This window comes from Pinus tabuliformis, chromosome 2_1 (assembly GCF_031772625.1).
Source record: "Pinus tabuliformis cultivar Carrire ecotype Pingquan chromosome 2_1, CPIR1, whole genome shotgun sequence".
In the NCBI taxonomy this organism is placed as follows: Eukaryota; Viridiplantae; Streptophyta; class Pinopsida; order Pinales; family Pinaceae; genus Pinus; species Pinus tabuliformis.
The window spans coordinates 503,880,694-503,896,875 of NC_142299.1; the positions used below are offsets into that span (position 1 = coordinate 503,880,694).

The 16,182-nt window shown below is 36.6% G+C and overlaps 1 pseudogene; it reads right to left on the minus strand.

Moving 5' to 3' along the window:
- Nucleotides 1–11,150: 11,150 nt before the first annotated feature.
- Nucleotides 11,151–12,575, minus strand: LOC149201137 (jasmonate-induced oxygenase 1 pseudogene; annotated as a pseudogene).
- Between the last annotated feature and the right edge of the window lie 3,607 nt (nt 12,576–16,182).

Genomic DNA, 16,182 nt, shown 5'->3' on the forward strand with positions numbered 1-16,182 from the left:
AGTTTTTTGGGTCGTGAACTTCCGGAGAGGCCCTAAATGACATTTTTTGGGAAATTTGGCAGCAACATGGGACCATGGACCAATGTTTCTCTTCCTAAATTTGTAGTTCTTGGATATATCTTTGTAATGAGATATTCTGTGTGTCAAACGGAGATCGTATGGAAACGTTATGACCCCGGGAAGTTGATGTACCAATTTATCCAAACGAGGCCCACAATTTGGCATCTCATCTTCTAGGGTTAGGTTTTTTGATGTTTAGGGTTTTCCATTGTTTCTCAACAATAAATAGGCCTTCGAGCCTCATTGTAACATAGTTCAAAGGCATGTAGCCACCACATCTCTTCTCATAGATAAGCTACCATCACTCTAGTTGGTTTATTTCCATTTCTGTTTCTAAGCATGTTTCAGATTTTACAGTAATGAAATGAAGTATTATTTCCATTGCATCTTTGTATTTATGGTTATCTTTATAATTTTTTGCCTTCTTATTTAAATCCAATTCAGTGGTATCAGAGCGGTCTGCTTTTTCTCTGTTTCTTTGCATGTCCCCAACGAGGTCGGGATATAAGGAGTTAGGGCTTGAACTCGTCGAACCTTTGCAAGTCCAGCGTCACAAATCTCAATGGCTACCCATGGTGGATGAAAATAAGGACGAGGGGGTAGGAGATCCTATCAAATTTTTTCTAGAAAAAGCCCTTGAGCAAAAAAGGAATGCGACAATGGACAAATTTTCCCAGATCCTTCAACGGCTACCTAGAGGTGATGCATTAGCTTCCAATGGCTACTTTACAAACCCCACACCCTTTAAGGTACAAGTTAATTATGAAATCCCCATATTCGAGGGTGAGATAGATGCAGATGTCATAGATAAATGGTTAAATCTGCTAGAAGGGTATTTTTCTGTTCATGAATTTTCTAGTCGAGAAAAGATCATTTTTGCTCTTCTCAAAGCAGCCCCCCATGTCAACAACTGGTGGGAAACCTACTACAAGCAGAAGGGTGAAAGTACGAACTCACTATTTTTAGCTGCACCGACTTGGAATTCATTCCTGGATGCCATCAAGGAGCAGTAATACATTGTCAAAAGCTATGACGACAAATACATAAAGTGGACCATGCTATGGTAGGGAAGGAATGAAGATGTGCCAGAGTTCACCAACATTTTTCATACCCTTCACACACAGTTGGGTATGAAGGATTTGAGCTACATTTGGTACTCAAATACCATGGCTACCTATGCAGATACATCTAGGAAGATATGGAGTTCCTGAACATCTCCTAGCTTGGCATGGCATACCAATACGCTGTCAAAATCGAGCAAAAGTTTAAACAAAATAAGCAAGACTTTGGATCTGCAAATCTGTAGACCAAAGGATAAAGCCAAGGCAGGGTGACCCAAGGCAACCTGTCTAAGCTATAAGAAAAGAACAACACCACAAAGTCGAAGAAGGACACAGGAAAGTCTTGTGAGTTCCATGAGATCCCCACTCACAACATAAGTAAGTGTCAGACCAAGCAATCACTTGTGGCCGAGTTGAAGGCTTCAGAATCAGATACATGTTCCGACCCTGAGTCAGAACCCGACAAGGGGAATGGAAAAGGGAAGCAGATCATTGATGCAGATCCCAGTGCCACTGTTGCCACAGCCAAGATCCAGAAGAATGAGCCTGAAGATCCAGAGGAGGGGGAGCGCCCTTTCCACTCACAGATGTGGGTGAAGGGTTCGTCACTGCAATTCATTGTCAATAGTGGTAGCCAAAAGATTCTCATTTCAATAGAGGTTGTGAAGCGGTTGGGCCTACCGACTACACCACACCCGCAGCCATACAGTATCAAGTTGCTTCACCAGGGACGAGATCTTTGATTTCGCCAGCAGTGTTGCCTTCCCTATAGCATCAAACCCTTCACAAATAAGGTATTGTGTGATGTTACACCTCTGGATGTTTGTGATGTATTATTAGGCCAACCATACAAGTTGTGGAGGCGACATGTTGTGTATGAGTCAAGGCCTCGTGTTGTTATTGTTTCCTTGGGTAATTCATTATATAGGATACTAGAGGTAGCCCCACCTACTACCAATTCTTTGATCGCTACTAAGAAAGGTAGCAGGATCATCTCACGGACTAGGAAATTTATTTTTTGTCTGGTTCGCTCCCAAAGTAAGGCGAAGATGGTCACCACATCCATGACCCCTGCGAAGGGTTCCTCCGCACAGCAGTAGCAGCAAAGAGATACGGTCATGATAGAACACAGTAACAACTTCTCCTCACTAACGGAGGTACCATGCAACAAAGTCTGGTCACCTTTGTAGAAAGAACACCTTACCAGAACTCATTAGACACTCAGACCACTCCGACATGATCCTAACACCATTACCAATGTTGTGGGAAACAATTCTTTGGAGCACAGCATTCCCTCATTCCTTTGCCCGCACCAAGTGTTCAATGTGTACTGCCCTTGACCATGCTTCCCACCATTACTGGACACATCTGAGATTGCAGAACAACTCACTAGGGACCAAGTTCAGTAGATGGAGGAACTCAACACAATGGGGACCATTGCTTCTTAAGGGGGGACGAATGATCCAAGTGGATGTTGGTGGCCACCTACCTATCCCACTGGGACCCCCACAACTGTCCCTTTTAGTTTTTCAATTTCTGTAATTTTAGCACAATTTGCTACTTTTAGCCGTTTTTGAGGTCCTAAACTTCTAGAGCTATTTTGAGGCCCTAAACGATGATTTTGGGAAATCTGGGAGCAGCATGGGTCCATGGCCCGATTTTTCTCTTCCAAAATTTGTACTTCTCGGATAGATATTTATAATGAGATATTGTGCATGTCAAATGGAGATCATATGCCAAAGTTACGACCCCAGGAAGTTGATGTACCAATTTACCCAAACAGGGCTCAAAAGTGTTTCATCTTTTAGGGTTAGGTTTTTGGATGTTTAGGGTTTTCCATTGTTTCTTAACAATAAATAGGCCTTCAAGCCTCATTGTAACATAGTTCAGAGGCATGTGGCCACAAAATATCTTCTCAGAGATAAGCTACCATCGCCCTAGCTTGTTTATTTCCATTTTTGTTTGTAAGCATATTTCATTATTTTATAGTAATTAAATGAAGTATTATTTCCACTGCATCTCTATCTTTATGGTTATCTCTGTAATTTGTTGCATTCTTATTTAAATCCAGATCATCTATGCATTATATTTTTCTTATAGAAACTCCATAATACATTATAGGAACACTACCATGTCGTTGAAGATAATGGAGAAATGTATTTTAGGAGAAGCTCAGTTCATTAGTTATGTGTGTGCCTCAAATTAGGATTTAGTTCCTACTTCTTAGCTAGCTATTCTAACTTCTCTATATGTGTGTAGGCTATATATTCATGATTTGTAATGATGAGCATGTATAGCGTTTTGTGAGATGCAGTTTCCAGGGGAAGCCCTCACTTAAGAGTTGCTCGGTTTATTGATAAATATCTTTGTCTTCCATTACTAACATGGTATCACAGCTCCAAGGTTCAATGATGGAAAGTGAGAATGCTTCAGTGACTGAGAGTGCATCGTGGTTGTAGTGTGGCCTTAGTGGTGGTGGCAAAGAACATTTGTGTTGCTTGATCAACACGAATTTTGTCTCAATAAGCACATTCTTCGCTGTTGACAAGCATCATTCCTTGAGCAAAAAAGGCATTATTTGACCTCCACTTAACACGATTTCTTGTAGCGTGAGCCATCAGCACCGATTTGCGTCGAAAAAAATTGTTCATTTGACCGAACTTCTAAGTTTGACCGAATATTTGGCTGCATGGGGGTCAAATTCTGGCTGCATAGGGGTCAGATATATTGGATGGTGCTGCCATAACCTTGGACTTACAGTGACTGAGTTAAAAGTCATATGTGTAGCGGTGGCAGCTTGAGTGAAAGGCAGTGTGGTGAATCCGTCTGCTTGATCCATCTGCGTGTTGTGAGGCTACTAGGAGGCCATGTGGTGGAGCAATGAAGGTAGAGACCATGAGGCTACAAGCAAATCAATCGCATTCTCCTTGTGGATCATGGTCGATTTGCATGGAGGTGCAGCAACTGAAGGAGTTTGTCATGGTGGGAGGAATTAACAAGCTCAAATTTTCTCACAGCAAGCAGAGGGCGAAGAGAAGTATTCAACGATTTTGTCACAGAAGAAAAAACATGAATTTATGTTTGGTCGTTAGGTATAGAGGGAGTACCGTGACAATCTTTGTAATCTAAAAATTATTGAAACTAAAGCAAAAGCTTCGTTGAATGCAGTTCGGCTACAACTTGCTCTTAGTTCTCAAGGCTATGGTTTTCTTCAAATTAGTGATAAATTATGAACTTCCAACTTCTGATGTAGTGAGGCAAAGAGCCAAAAACAAAATAATACATCCATTGAGCTGAGTTGAGCGACGACTAAAGAAGATCGTTTAGGAAGATCGTGCAATTTGTGTCGGTGGTTCCTTTGTGCATGAGGCCAAGAGCAAGGTATTGTTGGTATGTGATCATTGTTTTTGTCGATCTATTTTTCAACCAAGGAAGGCCAAAAGTGAAAGGTAGACTATACTAAATTTGCCTTGTTGCTCGAGTGAATTTTGAAGGCTGTGTTTTTATTTTTATTTCTGGGGTAATAATAATTATTTTTTAAAAATTGTTTGTCGCATGTGATAAAGTTTTTATACATGAAAAAAAGGGAGTCATTTTTTAAAGAAATGAGGGTTTCTTAAAAAAAAACAAAGAGGGTTCTTGGTTTTTTCCATCAAATTAAAGGAATTGTTATTTAATTAATAGAGCACTTATTTTTTTTAGATTGCTCCTTGGATCTGGAGATAGATCCATCTTTTTAAATGTTGGAGGTCAAATTTTATATTTTTTGAGGGATACCTATCAAGATGAATAACCAGATGGCAGAGGCATATATGAATGAGAGCGGTAAGCTCGATAATAAAATTACTCGAATTGGAAATTTAAGTTGTTGACCCCATTGGAGGGGAAAAACGTGTGGGCAATTGCAACCGGTGATGAGTTGAGGTTGACCATAGCTATAGGCGTAACACTAGCAACAATCCAAGACTAGGAAAAGAGGGATAAAAAAGCAAAAGCATTGTTAAAATTCTTAGTGAAGAACTGTATTATCCCTCACATTCATGAATGAAAATCAACAAACGACATCTAGAAAACCCTCAAGGACTTGTACGAGATCAAATACACAAATCACTTATTGATTTTGAAAAGCAAGATTCTCACCATTAAAATCGAGGAGAATGAATGAGTGGTTGTGTTCATTTATCGAATCAAGGAGCTCAGAGACAAAATGGGGGACATAGGAGAGAGTGTCAAACACTGATCTAGTAACAATTACCATGAACAGTATGACTAATGATTATCAGATGTTTATCACAGGTTCAAATGCGAGAGAGAAAACCCCCAATTTCGAATAATTGACAGGAATCATGATGCAATAGGAAGAGAGGTGGATGACCCTGAAACCCTAGATTTCAGATCTTGCTCTAATGGCAAAGAAGAAGCCCTCCAGAGGAAAGGAAAAAGCAGGATAGAAAGGAGGAAGTACACCACAGAGAAAAGCACCTCAAGGTATGTCCTCAAACAGAAGTGATTTAGGACCCAAACGTTTTTATTGTGGTAGAGTTTGTAACATAGCTGAAAATTGTTAGAAGAAGTTTGATGAAGTTTGGCATAGACATAAGATGCATGCAGGACACTTTGCTGATAAAGATAAAAATTAGAATCTTAGATTGTTTGTATCTGATTCTGAATTCTCTATTGAGGATGATGAAGCAGAAACCTCGTTTGCGGAATCAAGAGCTTCCACTCAAATGACTAGTAAGAGAGATTGGTTTGAGAATTTTAAAGAAACCTGCATTTGTGCAAATATCTACCTTGGTGATGATAGAGGGTACCAGATCAAATGGTATGGTAATGTTCGTGTCATTTTTCCTAATGGAAATATTAGACATATTCAAAATGTAATGTATGTACTTTGAATAAAAAATAACATGTTGTATGTTTCTATGATAACAGGTCAGAACCTTAAGGTAAATTTTTTTAAGACTTATTGTGTTATTAAAGATTTGTTGGATTGCACGAAGCCAATCGCATTAGGTATTCGAGTGGGAGGATTATATAAGTTGACTGTAAGAAGCGCACCACACCAAGCTTTGACCTCATTGGTTATGAGTGCAGAAGACTTATGGCATCAAAGATTTAGTCATCTCAATTTAAATGAGCTGCCGCTACTTCAGAAATAAGGTATGGTCAATGGTATTCTTGTTTTAAAAAAATTTCATGTTGATTTTGAGGCATGTTCTCTTGGGAAGATGCATAGAGGTGAGTTTCCTGCAAATTTAGATAGAAAGAAGAGAGATATACTAGAAATTGTGCACACTGATTTGTGTGGGCCGATGCAAACAAGGTCATTAGGATGTGCCTATTATTTCTTATTGTTTGTTGATGATTGCATGAGATTTACTTGGGTATGTTTCCTCAGAAAGAAGAATCATACTTCTGAATATTTTAAAGAGTTCAGAAGCATGATTGAAAAACAGACAGGAAAATTCATCAAAATTCTTCGCTCAGATCAAGGGGGAGAATACAAGAAGGGTGGTTTCATTAAATATTGAAATTACCATGGGATAGTTCATCAGTTCACACTTCCCCACACTCCTCAATGGAACAGAGTTGTAGAGATGAAGAACATAACCCTTGTGGAGTGTGCTCGAAGCATGTTAAAAGGTAAGAATCTATCTTATGGATTTTGAGAAGAAGTGATAAATACTACAATATATTTGAATAATAGGAGTCCAACAAAAAAGCTTGATAATAGAGTTCAGGAGTCTGTGATCCATATCAAGTTAAGAAAGATTCTTCGGCGAAAATCACATGGAATACCATTTGTTGACGCGTTTCGAACCAACTAGTGTGGTTCATCGTCAGGACAAGTTGAATCCTAAAAGCTTGATTTTAAAACTCAATTTGAAGCTTTATTAGGCTTTAAGACTGTAATTAATCGTTTAAGAGTTTTTGGCTCCAAAGCTTTTTCTCATGTTCCAAAAGAGGATAGGAAGAAACTAAATTCAAAGGCCATTAAATGCATTTTTGTTCAGTACTGCACATAGTTTAAAGCTTATAAATTGTTTAATCCCTCTACTCATAAAGTGTTTGCAAGTAGAGATATGGTATTCCATGAGTAGGTTGATGATGGAAACCATGAAAGAAGCAATGAAGATTGGCACATACCTTTTCTGGTGGAAGATGGAAGTGATGGTAGGGACAACCATGAGAAGGAGCAACATCAACAATAACAACAATAACAACAGAAAAAGGAAGATGTGGATGGTATAGATGCAGGTAGCAGGCAAGTCCACCAAGGGATGATCAGAACAGATTTGAAGCTAGTCCACCTCTTAGGAGATCAGGTAGGCAAATTCATCTGCCAACAAGATATAGGGATCATGCTCTTATAGCTAGTATGTTAAATGTTGTCGAACCCTCTAATTATAAAGAAGCAAGTCAATATAGTGAATGGAGGGAAGCCAAGGAAGAGGAATATGAGTCAATTCTTAAAAACAAACCTGGGATCTAGTTGAATGACCTAAAGGAAAACAACCCATAAGTTGTAAATGGTTATACAAGCCTAAATTTAAAGCAGATGAGAGTATAGAAAAATATAAAGTTATGCTGGTTGCAAAGGGGTACTTGCAAAAATAAGGCATACACTATGAGGAAACCTTCACGCCTGTAGCCTTATTAAACACAATCAAAATATTAATTGCTTTAGCTACCCGATGTGAAATCTGCATTCTTAAATGGGGAATTAAAAGAAGAAGTGTATTTAATGCAACCTGAAGGGTTTGTTAAACAGCGGGAGGAACATTTAGTCTGTAGATTGAAGAAAGCATTGTATGGACTAAAATAGGCTCTGTGGTTGTGGTATAATAAAATCTAGTAACTTTTCCTACAACATAGTTATAAAAGAAGCAAGAATGACCCTAATCTATATACAGTGTTTGATGAAAAGGGGAAAATTGTTTTGATTTCTTTATATGTAGAGGATCTTATCATTAAAAGAAATGCTAATGGACTCATTAAAGAAATCAAAGAGTCAATGCCACAACTTTTTGAGATGAAATACATCAGAGAGTTACACTATTGTTTGGGTCTTGAAGTTTGGAGGGATTATGGCGAGACTTTTATGTCTCAAGGAAAGTATGTGAGGAGTCTGTTGAAAAAGTTTAGAATGGATCAATGCAAAGCAACATTAATGCCTTTATAGAAGAATACCAAACCTCATATTAATGATGGTTCAAAGGAGGTTGATGCAACACTGTATAGACAGTTGGTTGGGAGTCTAATTTACTTGACTACAACTAGGCCGAATTTGGCTATTACAGTCATTGTATTGAGCGAATTCATGTCAACGCCTATTGAGAATCATTGGGCTGCAGCAAAAGGAGTCTCAAGGTATCTTCAAGGAGCCTTAGACTTTGGTATTAAATATATTGATTCATTTGATGTTAGATTGAAAGGTGTTTCAGACTGAGACTGGGCTGGAAATCTAGATGACCAATGATCCATAACAAGCTATGCATTCAACATTCAGTCCGGGGTCATTGCATAGAGAAGAAAGAAGAAGGACATTGTATCCATGTCTTCAGCAGAAGCAGAGTCTCAAGCAATGTGTGCAGCAACATGTGAGGTAGATTGGTTGCGTAGATTTCTTCAGGATGCCAGAGAAGAAGAAAAATATGCAATTATTATCAGACATGATAACGAGAGCTCAATAAAACTTGCAAATACTCAAGTGTTTCATAAAAGCACAAAGCATATTGATACACATTTTGACTTTGTTAAGGAGAAGGTTCAGTCAAAGGAAACCCATATTGAATATTATAATACTTGTGACAATGCTACAAATATTTTTACTAAGCTTCTTGGAAGAATTAAGTTTGATTTATTTAGGGATTTGTTAGGGGTTCTTGTGAACCCTTTCTCCATTAAGGGGTAGTGTTGAAGATAATGGAGAAATGTATTTTAGGAGAGAGTTGGTTCCTTGGTTATGTGTATGCCTCACGTTAGGATTTAGTTCATACTTGTTAGGTAGTTTTTCAAACTTCTCTATATGTGTGTAAACTATATATTCATGATTTGTAATGATAACCATGTAGAGCATTCTGCGAGAGACAGTCTCCAGGTCAAGCCCTCACCTAAGAGCTACTCAGTTTATTGAATAATATCTTTGTCTTCCATTTTTAACAGATATAAATTAGATAATGTTACTCTAAATAATTTGTATATATATACATTATAATTTTTTAAAGAAAATATCGTTAATTTTCGGATAGGTAAATTTTAATGCTAATAATAGAAAATAATACTTTTGAAAAATACAATTCCATCTTTATAGAAAAAGAAATCCTTGTGTAAATTAAATTTAAATTTATCATTTTGAGTTAAAAGTTGAAGTAGAAAAGATTATTGATATTTCCATTTTTTAACAATAATTATAAATAATTTCTTTTAAGAAAAAAAAATTTCAAGTGTATTTAATTGATTTGCAATAAAAAAAACAATGTTTAATTTTTGATGTGATTAAGTTATTTTTTTTGTTAAACTTGGCAAGAATACATCACTCAATGGGGAGAGCAATTAAAGCAATGACTTCACATCAAAGAGTGCCTTAAAAAACCACCTGTTTATCCAAAACTAAATACATATGATTAAATTATTAATTAATATAAATAAATAATTTTTTATTATTTTATAATAAATCCAAAAAATTACTTTATTCGAAATTCATTTCATAACCACCAAAAAAATTAAAAAAACAATTTCAGTAGATATAAGAAATACAAGGTTGGTTTAAATCGATTCCATTAATAATTTTGATTACTATGTGTGATTTTTTTAAAGAAAAAAAATATTTATTAGGTAAACCTTAATTTATAAATAATTTTGAAATGTTTTATTTATAATTTCTATGTTCAAGTTGGGCATTGAAAGGTTTTCGGGTATATTTTTTAGTGTTATTTGGTAGGGATTTATTATATTTTCTGACGGAGATTTGGTGACTTATCAGATTGAATTTTATGTTCTTCACAATCTAATTTAAAACATCTAAAATAAATATTGGATCCAACAAAAAAAACTTTACTTTAAAAAATTCCAAAATATATAACAGTTAGAGAGATTTCTTAGACTTACCCTATTAAGTTTTAAATTCTCCACAATCTAAATACATATATGAAATCAAAAACTCATATAAAACATTTGAAATAAATATTTTACCCAAAAAAAATTGATCTTATTTTAATCAAAATTCTAAAATATATCATACTTAGTCATTTTACTTATATATAATGAATATTTCTTATATATTTAAAAAAAACTGATCATAGTTTTTTTTTTAACCAACAAACTGCTCACTCTTCTTATCATCTTCCAATATTTGAAACCCTATTATGTAATACAATCGTTTAAATCAGTGTAAGTAGAGGCAAACTTTGCGGGAAATGTTTAAAAGCGATTGTGATATCAATATTATTGCCTCAGACCTTCAGCGTTGAGTCCCAAGCCTGCTGGGCAAGCCTATATTTTTGTTGTCTCCATTATATTGGATTATATTTGTTCTGGATTCTATTTTTGTTGTCTCCATTATTTGGATACTTATGCTTCGTGTATTCCTAAATTATGATATGTGAACAAGGATTCGGATTTAAATGCCAAAGCGGGTACTTCACGTGTGTCTCCAAGGAGACCCGGTCACAAATATTATTTTACGCTGAAATATACATACATCCAAATCACAATAAAACTTGCATCGGTATATGTAACTGCATCTTTAGACAACAGACTAGATTAAACAATTCATAAGATGTATATAGAATTTCCAAATACAAAGTGGGCAACGCTTATTTTATGCGGGCAATCCGCGGGTATTATGTATTTGAGCAATACTTGTCTCCTAAGACTATGCACAAACTGATTGAATTTATGTAACACATTCAACCTATTTGTGCGTGATTATTCTATGTTTGGATTACAGATATGCATGTCACAGGATGTTTGTCTTGCATATGCACCAGTACAAGAACTTATAATTCGGCTGCTTCATCGAAATTATATGTTCGATTTCAGGTAACTCTTTCCTTTAGGCCCACTTGTTCGAATGAACATCCTGTAGTCATTGAACTTCATCTTTCGGTATCTCGGCGGGTTGGAATCATCAATCAGCTCCTTTAGAGGCCCGATTTCCTTGTCTCCATTAGGGTTACAGAAAACCGCGATCGACATTCGTTCCTTTTTCGAGTTCACAAGGCAGCTGTGTTCCACACTTTTGTAAATTCCGTTTGCCAATATCTGCGCGAAGAAAGAAATAGAAAGAACTATGACAATCGGCGGATTTTGACGGGTGAATGAAAAAAGTAATCGAAATACTGACCTCCATCTGGTCGCCTAGGTTTATCGTCAAAGCATCAACGACAGGGCGCACAGGCACCCAATAGTCGCCTTTGCGAACTTGGAGGCCCACGACATCATCCTGAAGCAGAACGGTTATTCCTCCAGGATCGGAGTGAGGGGACAGCCCATAAGTCAATTCCGGTTGAGGGCATACGGGATAATAGTTGACTCGAACAGAAATCCCAATTCCCTCCTCGCCTCCAAAAGCTTCATTTAGATGGTCCGGAGGCAGACCCAGGTTTTCACAAAACAAAGACAGCAAGGTCTTACAGAGTTGCAGCGTTCCTTCGCAGTATTCCTTCATTATATTCCTGTGATGTCGACACACACAAGCAATAATGAAATTTCCAGAGTAGCTACCGAAACAACCAGTTTGAAAGCACAAACTAAAGAAAAAGAGCACTTCCTGTTTTATGTTGCAACCCAACCGATAAGCATCACTTCCACTCTCAGAATTCGGATAAAAGTAAATAACTATATAGACTCCATATAGATGCATGTAAGTGGAATTTTGAGTGCAAACGAAGAATAAAAATACAACGTTGAATGGAAAGGGAGTTCCTGCATCACCTGTATTCATCCGATTTGGATGGCCATCTGTCCTCCTCTCGTATGGAGAGAGGCAAGTAGTTGTGATAATAGTAATCCCCCCAGTCGAGAATCGCGCCTTTCTGCACACCAGTTCGACTACCATATCCAACGTAAGTCCCAGGATCGTTGGCGTGCTTCTGCTTCTCCTCCAACGGCAGACAAAAGAACTCTCTCGACACCTCACGTACGGCCATGAGAAGTTTCGCAGAAACTCCATGGTTAATAACTTGAAAGAATCCCCACTCTCTGCATGCATCTGATATGTCTTCCATGGTCTTATTCCGGCGTTCGTCGTAGAGACCAGCGAGGTCTATGATGGGTATCTCCTCTGCTAACAGCCGCAGCTTTGGGGGCCTCTCGTCATCAGGCCTGATGTATCTGGATGGCAAGATTTCAATGCCGCTCTCTGAAATACATTGGACTCTGGGTATTGTCTCAGGCCACTCCATTGGATGACAATGTCCAAAAGACAACTGATCAAAGTGCTGAACAATATAAATAGCCAAGGGACTACTAACAGTCTGTAATCTCACAAATAGATATCTACCGCATTCTCTCCCTTGCCATCCCAGAGGTCGTATATATATCCGAAGCAAGTGAGGAATTTGAGCACAAGATGTTAAAATAATACAACCAAACCGGCGGATTATTAAACTCAAGAAAAAGGATGGGAAAACTTTACGTTGTACCTTGTCGACAAGGCATCATAATCAAGCACTCAAAATCTGACTTACCTCATTAAGAGTAATAACTACGTGCCTCAAGAAGACTTGATAGAATTTGTAAGTGCGGAACATGGCCTCGTGGTCGTTCTGGAGAAATAATTTATTGATAGCGTTGAGTGGTCAGTGCCTGAAATTCAGTTTGCATGGGAATCTCCCATATATCATCACATGTTATTTGAGGTATCACATGCCATGTAAGGAAATATTACATGGAAATTGGAAACTTTGCATTCTTTCTTGATTCTATAGAGGTATTACATATTTAATTAAGTCAAAGCGATGAAAACTAAGCCTGACATCGGTGATCCTAAAAGAACAGTCCTTATCCATCCAAATAAAAAAATTCTCTCCACTTTCTTTACAGGTGAAATTGCGTTGATTAACTTGCAATTAAGCAAAAATATAATCTTTTATCATCCCTAACTTAAGACTGCTTCAACATTCTTTATACATTTAAAAATGCGTATATAATTAAACCAGTTAAATTTGACCAACTTAAAATTTTCGAAATTAAGCACGCAGATTGCAACCGATGTCTCCACCTTCACGCGCGGAAAACCATAGATAATGCTCCGCCGGGAAAAAAGTCTTTCTATTATTCGTAACTCTCGAGGTTGCGTTATAGCAGAGCCGACTTTTTCGAGGTCACCAATCTCATTGCGGTTTTCGATCTGCATCCACGCTTCCACATGTACTTTATGCCAACATTTTTCACTAAATGATCCTCTCCTTAGCTTTCTTGGGCGTGGCCAGTTTGCTCACTTGTTCTTTGCTACTCTCTCAAGGAGTTTTAAGCAAACTCTCCACTGCTCTCAAGGAGTCTAGTGCACGCTGCACCGTAATACCGTGATACCACGTTAATGATTGATAGTGTGGAGCTAAGCGCCCTTTTCAATATTCTTAAGCAATTAAATAGTGTACAGAAGCACAATAGTAATTAATAACTCAATGAAAAGTTAACTATAAACTATAACTCAATTGAACGGGACTAAATTAACACGGTCTATCAATTCAATTGAACTTGACTAAACTAAAAGTGTCTATCACACCTGATTGGTACATTAGGGTGGTAAATTAGGGATAGTGAGATTAATGCTCTCAACATTAAAAATTAGGGATAGTGAGATTAATGTTCTCAACATTAGAATGAGTTAAATGTTAAAATATAAAAGATTGTTAATTTTTTCATTTGTCGATAATAAACATAATCATATAGATTAATTACTATTTTTTTTATAACTCTGTTTTATTACTTTGTAGTAAGAAAACCAATATTTATTTATGTGTTCTAGTTATTAATTAATATAGATAAATGATATTTGTTTCGAGTTTAGAGTAGATGTGTAGGTGTAATGTAAGTATGTAAACAATTTTAAATATTGGCTTAATTATTAATAATAATAATAAGTCAAAAGTAATTAGGGATTAGTAAACGTTGGCTCAATTAATAATAAAAAGCTAAAGTAATAAAAGTAATAAAATTCAATTTGTTGTATTTTGATTTTGTTATTAACTTGTGAATAGGTTTTGTTACATGAGCCAATACCATGTGTTCAATAGGTAAACCCAAAAATTATAACTTAATTCACAACCAAAATGCTTAATAACAGTATGACAAGATTCTTAACCATGGATATTCACTCGCACTTTACAGTGAATATTATTAACTTGTAAAAAATTGGCTCTGTTACAATACCATGGCTTATCACTACTACATGCCAAAAATCATAACTTATTTCACAATCAAAATATTTTATAACAATATGAAAATATTCTTAACCATGGATATCCATCCCCACTTTACCATGGATATTATTAACTTGTAAATAGATTTTGTTATAATAGCATGGGCCAATAGTTAATAGGAAAATGGTTATAATAATTTTGAGATATATCTAAATCTTGTAACTTCATATCTACTAAAAATATTCCCATAGAAATTAAATTAAGGTTTGAATAAAAGTAAAAATGAGAATTCTTTTTTATTTAAATATGGGAAATTTATTTAATACAAATAGTATTAGTAAAAACCAACATACATCCATATTAACTAAGGATCCAAGCATGACAACAAGAAAAGTGAAGGGAAAGGTGGGATGAGAGGGGGGGAAGAGAAGGAGGGAGATAATGACAAAGTTTGAGGGTGAAGAGAGAGAAAGAGAGAGAGTGATGGGGGTTACAAGAGAGGGAGGTGGCAGAGAGAGGAAGGAACAAAGAGAGGAGGGGGAAGAGAGAAGAAGAGAGGGGGGGGGAGAGAGGAGGAAATAACAAATACATAATGAGATAAAGGTGGAGAGAAGGAGGGAGTGACAATGGAGAGATGGAGAGAGAGAGAGGGAGAGAGGAGAGGAGGGAATATGGAGAAGAGGTGGGGAGAGAAGGGTAAGAGAGAGAGTGGGAGGCACAAATATGGAGGGGAGAGAGAGAGAAAGAGAGAGAGAGAGAATGATGGGTGGGGAGAGATACAGGAAGGTGGGATAGAAAGGGAGAGAGAGGATTCAAGATAGAGATGAGTTCGAGGGGGAGAGAGGGAAGGAAGAAGAAAGACACAGCTCAAAAGGTAAAGAGAGATATGGAGTGACATGGAGCGATGGAGAGAGAGTGAGGGAGAGAGGAAAATGGGAGGTAAGAGAGAGAGGTAGAGAGGAAGGAGGGAGGGAGAGAGATAAATATGGAGAGAGAGAGAGTCTATATGTTTGGGGGGTGAGATAGAAAGAGGGAATAAGAAAGAGACACATAGATACAAATATAGATATTATGTAGTATTATATATGCAACCTAGATCCATATTGACTCGATCTATCAAGCCCTGAGATCGATGAAATCTCTAGAGATGCAAACCTTTCCTTAAGTTGTGTACTCATAGGTTTTCACCTCAAGAGATTGGATCCCTCTGGGTGTTTGATAGATCCAGGTTAAAATGGATCAAGGTTGATTCTAAATTAAGTGTACATGTGATATTAGTAACAAAAACATTTTAAGTCAACCATAATTAAAATATTTCAATGTCAATATTAAATAACATAATTTTATATCTAGTTTTTATAGAGAAAAATAATGTAATTTCTTTTTCTTAGTGCGTAATAGATAAAATGGTTAATTTTTTTTAATCTACTCAAACCATTTAGGGTGGGATGATGATTTATTATTGTTTAAAGTTTTATTTGGAAAACATGGATAGATTCAACATCCTAAAAAATATCCAATATTAATAGTGGGTGGTTGTTATTAGATTGCCGCAGGACTCTAGCAATAGATTTGTTTGTTGATCACTATTAGTTTAATATTTACCAATGCAACTTATCATGTTTAACTTTGAAAAATAAATATACATTTTTCAATATTATGTAAAGAAAAAAAATTGATTAGACCAT